The sequence below is a fragment of the Malus sylvestris genome, chromosome 10 (genome assembly GCF_916048215.2).
Source record: "Malus sylvestris chromosome 10, drMalSylv7.2, whole genome shotgun sequence".
NCBI classification, from domain to species: domain Eukaryota; kingdom Viridiplantae; phylum Streptophyta; class Magnoliopsida; order Rosales; family Rosaceae; genus Malus; species Malus sylvestris.
Window position 1 is genome coordinate 16,997,543 of NC_062269.1, and position 5,947 is coordinate 17,003,489.

The 5,947-nt window shown below is 37.6% G+C and overlaps 1 long non-coding RNA gene across 1 annotated transcript; it reads left to right on the forward strand.

Moving 5' to 3' along the window:
- The first annotated feature begins 627 nt into the window (after positions 1 to 627).
- LOC126585959 (uncharacterized) lies at positions 628 to 3,073 on the forward strand. The gene is made up of 4 exons (XR_007610705.1): positions 628 to 936; positions 1,072 to 1,193; positions 1,955 to 2,013; positions 2,876 to 3,073. It is a non-coding gene; the product is annotated as an uncharacterized LOC126585959 (long non-coding RNA).
- Positions 3,074 to 5,947: the final 2,874 nt, after the last annotated feature.

Consider the following 5,947-nt stretch of genomic DNA (forward strand, 5'->3'; position numbering starts at 1 on the left):
TTAAAACAATTTTGGTCCTATTACAACTATTGGTCCATATGATTGTTTTAGTTGTATATAATACTCCCACTATGCTTATAAAACGGTTTTTAAAGCAAGAGTATATGATACTACTAACATAAGGTTTGCATTCATTGATGGACTATATAGTTGCCTTAGGGCCTTAGGATGACTATGAACCTTTGTTTAGATTCAACACGAGCCTAGTGTTGAATCTCGGTCTAGGGATGGTGATTGATTTTAGTTACGCGTTTAATCACATTAAGGCGTGTTGTCTTAGGGGCGTTGGACCCAACTAGTTCATTTTCATGCATATCAAATAAAGCAAGAAAGAAGTACTTCAAAGTAAAGGTGAGCTTATGCTCATTACAACATTTGCATAAATCAAATTACTTTAAAGTAAAGAAGAGCTTATGCTCTTTTACAACATTTGATCAAACAAATTACAACCAAAATCTAATCTACACATTCCCATGGTTCAAACAAATTTGAAACGGCCTTTCACATAGCTGAATTATCGTAGGCTTAGGTTCATAATCACCCTTTAATTAATTAACACTTTAACTAATTAAATTGAATGCAACATTTTTGTCACAACCCGTCCCGAAGGTACATTTGACGGGAATGTGAATTGACGGGTTTGCCCTTAGTGGGTGCTAAGGTATGTGTGTGACACATTATGGATTATGCATATTTTCCTAAAGTTTGGAAAGTTGTATATGGATTAAAAAATTTGGGTTTTTCATTTTTGTATGGTTAGGATGAAATGGATGGTGGAGATTGAGTGGACCACCCACACCTAAAACTCCCTATTCTCTCTCTTCCTCTTCCCGTATCACTCTCTCTCTCCTCCCTCACGATTCTTCCCCTCTCTCACCCACATCGTACGGACGGCAACCAAAACCACCCAAAACTTCGTGGATCGAAGCAAATAAGGTAAGAATCTTCACCCTCTTGAAGTTCTGAGTTGATTGGTGTTAGTTTTAGGACGTAGAACCTTCGAAAAACCCCTGAACCCGAACCTCCATTTTTGAGTTACTGTTCATGCGCACGTAAAATGTCGTGTTTCAGGGAATTCTAAGCTTGTAGTGAGCTTAGGGAAGTCCTAAGGAGGCTCGGAGTACTTCGTTTGAAGGATTTGGACGTCGGGATCACGTGGTTCCATTTTGGCCGAATTTCTTGGGAATTTTCCGGTGAGATTTCTTGATTTTTAGAGCCTTAAAGTAGTGTATTGTGATTCTACATGTTTGGGGCTTCAATTTGATATATTATACGAAGAAAATGGGTGAAAAACGAAGGAGAATAGGGCATTTGAAGTTTGGCCGGAAACCGGCCACCGGGAAAAAACCAGTCCGGCGACTGGCTGAGGAAGATGATGCGCGTGGGGGCGCGTGTCCCCGTGCTTGCCCTGGCGCGTGGGGGCGCGTGCCACATCAAAAAATTATTTTAAAAATATGTCAACGTCCGTGACGTCGAGTAGATCACTGTGGCATATTCATATACCCAAATTGAGCACCGTATGAGAAAGTTATTAAGGATTGTTGGTTAGGTGTTCGATTAACGTTTTATAGTTTTCGCATTAGGTGAAAATGTGAATTGATGATCCGACCGTTGGATCGTTACCAAACTTTGATACGTTGTAATACGTAATATTTGAGGATTATTGGAACTTACGGATTGGGAATCCGAGTTACGGATCTTCCGGAATTGGAGTTGTAAGTTCATGAAATAAAATGTTAACCGTCACTTAGTTTTGGAAATTGACGGAGATTCGACCGTTGGATGGTAATGAAATTTCAGGATGTTGTCCTAGAGATATATTGTGGGCCTCTGGAAGTTATGGATTTAAAATCTGAGTTGCAGATCTTTCGGATCGAACTGCGTAGTGATGTGTTTTATATAAGTTATATTCTATCGAGATGATTTCTGAGGTTGGATTTGATTATTGTTCTAGGCGGCGATCGTCATGACGCCTTGATGTGTTGTGCTAGGGAGTTGTAGGGCGAACTCCAGGTGAGTGGGCAGTTTTGTTTTCGTATTACCTATATACTATTGAGTTTTCCCAGAAATTGAATTTAAATGAAAGCATGATTTAAAATGCCATGGATAGAATTATATGAAAAGTATGATTTGGAATGCCATGCATAGAAGTATATGAAAAGCATGAATTGATATATGATGCATATATATATGTGAATTGGTGCTGTGGACGCACAGGTAAGTATCAGGTGAGTTTTATATTATTCATGTGCATTGTTGATGTGTATATTGTGGATAGCTCATAACCTGCAATCATGGTGTTAGTGCTTATATTATTCACCACACCGCACGCTCGTCTTGGATCCAAGTAGGTGGATGTCGTACAGACCAAGTGAGGGTTCCGACATGCTAGTCGTATAGATTACTAGATGTGATTCCGACTAGTGGGTGACCTTAGATTATGTGCACAGATGATTGATGAGAGAAGCACTAGAGCGTATTATTACACCATCCATGTCGTACAGACTACTTCAGGTAGTTCCGACTTATCTGCAGTGTAGTGTCGTACAGGTCATCGAGGTGACTCCGGTTGGATTGGATGTTGAGCTATGGAATTAACCGTACAGGACCAACTGCAGGGTCTCCGGTTAATTCAACTTTTCACCTGTTACATTGATGCATCATTTATTTTGTTTTCGAAATTAAAACATGGCATACTTTCGAGTTTTAAAGAAAAATTGATGATTCGAGATTTATGAAAAGTATTATGTTATTATATTATTTTCTGGGAAAAGTATACAGGTTTTACAGTGAGGGGTTAGAATTATTTTTGGCGAAATGTTTTTGAAAAGATTTGTTTTACTGACCCACTCAATTTTGTTTTTCGCCCCTCCAGGTTCTTGATAGCAGAGTTTTGGTGGCCACGAGGAATCCAACGGTATTCTGACAGAATTCACAAAAGTAGGACTCATCCTCGAGGGTTTCCATTTTAATAATTGTATTTTAAAAGCTTCCGAACTGTGTAAATGGTTACGTCACTCTCATGTGACGGCCAGCATGCCCTCCTTCGAGATGGGGTGTGTCAATTTTCATTTGGTTTTTGTATCCATAAAATTGATTTAAATGGAGCTAAATGAAATGAAAATCCAATTCTCATTTAAAGAGACAAAACAATTTTGTTCTCTACCTAATTTGGGCCAATATGCAATTACCACAACCTTTGGGCTATATTGCAAAAACATAAACTTTTGGGGTCACTTTGTAAAAACACAAAAGTCCACTACTTCTTGTAATTACAACTAGAACCCAAAATTTAAACAATTCAAAAACTTCATTAAAGGAGCAAAACAATTTGTCCTTTAGCATTTTTGGACCTAAACGTAAAAACGTAAACTTTTGGGCCAAAGTGCAAATACACAAAAGTATCAAAACTTTATGTAATTGCATAAATAATTAAACCATTTAATTATTCTTACTCATCTCCATTGTTTCTTCAATCTCCACCTTACACGGTGTACGATCCATTAGGTTCCTTTTAGCGAGGCAGTGGGCGATTAAAACTCTTTCAAATCGATTGTGAATTGAAACTTACTTTCAATTCTCCCTTTAGTGATTATACACGTTTAGGGCTTCCACAAACCATGAGTGACACCTAGCAGCATATCATGGTTACCCAAGCTAATCAGAAGAGGTGGAGAACCTATTCAATTTAGGTTTACAAATGCAATACGGTCTTTCTCTAATACAATACTCTTGACCACATTGTTTGGTTTGATAGTTTATTCATGTCTACTATCCAATGTGATTCGTGTGCTTATATGATTACCTTGAATGTGATTTGGAACGACTTCCTAAATCTCATTCATACTCTGGCCAGAGATTCTTAATCATATCATAGAGTATTCTCCCTCAAACAGTTTGAAGGTTAGAGATCCTTTGTTGCGCATTCACTTGCCTCCATAGCTAAGTTTCTTAACACCAACATACCTTTTCACATCCATTCTTCCATACGAACAACCTTTCAAACCATCACCAACACCTTGTGCCGTAGCAAAGGAAAGGAAGGAAAGTGCCTGGACATGCTTGCTGTCCAATTTGGATCATTGGAGTGTTTAGGTGTTTTCTTTCTTTTTTTCCAATATATAAATCTGTTTATCTTTGTTTTGCGATTATGAGGAACTAAGCCTTTTTTGGCTAGGGGACTATTCAATAACATGATTATACTTGCATTATGAATGTTTGATTACCTTCAGTTGTTATTTCATAAGTTGTGAATTCAATTTGCTTAACCATTTGATTGATAACTTATTCTTGTATGTTTATTAAGAGTGCACACTTTGTTTTCATGCAAGGATTTGAAGCTAAAATATAAGGGAGTTTCACCTAATAGTTACAAACTTATATTTACAAGTAGTGGAGGTCACTTATAAACGATCGCGTTAAGTGAATTCTTGGCAAGAGTATCATGCTCATCATAGTTACGAATGCCTCGTCAATGCTTATAGTTTTCATGAAGCTTAATGATCTTTGATTGTACCTTTATTGTGCTTTTCACGTAGGGGACTTTTAGAGAATGTTTTGAATTATTGTATGTGCTTTCCCATCCAATTCAATAACTTAAGGAGAACTTAAAGGTTAAAAAAAGTGCTGTCACAGTTAACCTAGGGTATTGAGTTCCATGGGCTATTGAAAGAAACAATTGGAAATCAATTTGAATGCAAGTGTGTCATGTGTGGAGAAGAACCCTCAAGGTAGCCCATCATCCATCTAATTCAACCAATTTCATCATAATTCTGTTTAAGTCTTTCTTGCTTTATTTTACTTTATTTTCGTCCAAAACCAAATCCCCCTTTACTTTGTTCAGTCATATTAGTTAGAACTTGTTTTAGATTGTGTTTTAAGTGTTTTGAGTCAATATAAAACAAAAATTCGTCCAAAAATTGTGTTAGAGTAAGAAACTGCCTAGTTGATGTTTTTAGGCAGTTTTGAGTGTTTTTAGCTTGTTTTGAGTCTTTTTAGTCTAGCCAAACATTTTAAGTTTGTCTTTTGTATCTTTGAGTCAGTTTAGAGTGTTTAGCAATCCCTCCTAATCCCCGATTTAAGAATGATCCCTACTTACTTATCTACTACAATTGTCAAAAGAGGGTTTAATTTGTGTGTTAAGTTAATTTTCGATACCTCTTAACCCCGTCATGCATTCGATACCTTTGCTAGCTAGCTCTGAGATCTCTTTAAGAGTGCCAAACATTCATGGAACTGAGCAGCTTATCCGTCGCATCAGACTTCATACGACTATAGATGTCAAAAGCCATATTGAGGAGAGGATTTCAAAGTGCCCATTGAAAGACCTTGTGTTGCTCAAGGAGAATTTATTGGAGTTTGTTTCTGCGATTGATGACCTTAAAGTTGATTCCTCACCCTTGAGAGTTCAGATTGCTGAACTTATGGCCACCTCGGCTAAGTATTCTTCCTTGCGTGCTATTTCCTTGAAAAAATTGAGTCCAGATATTAGAGCTCAACAACTTGTGGGAATAGACTTATCAATTGCCCAAGTCTGGTATTCTCAGCAAGCTGCTTCAGAAGATTATCAATTCACATGAACCTCTTTAGTTTCCGTCCAAGTGCATCTGGAAGTGTTGGTGCGAGAAAGAGAGAGAGCAATTGGGAATCGAAGCATCACGACTTGAAGGTGTTCTTTCGGAGCAGGAAGCTACAATTTCTCAATACCAAAACGAGATGTCACACCTAGAACAAGAGACATGTATGGTAATGGAGTCGCCCACCTTGTCTCCTACCGATGTGGAGACTTTGAAGACTTTGGAAGGCCTACTTGAGGATCGTTGCCGTAGTTTTAGGGACATAGTTCTCAAGTGATGTCTTCTTTAAGCCTTCTTTGCTTCTGATCATTTTTTTTTTTTGTAAATAAAGCTTTGTAGCCAAATCCTTCCTTTAAAGAAATAAAGTATTC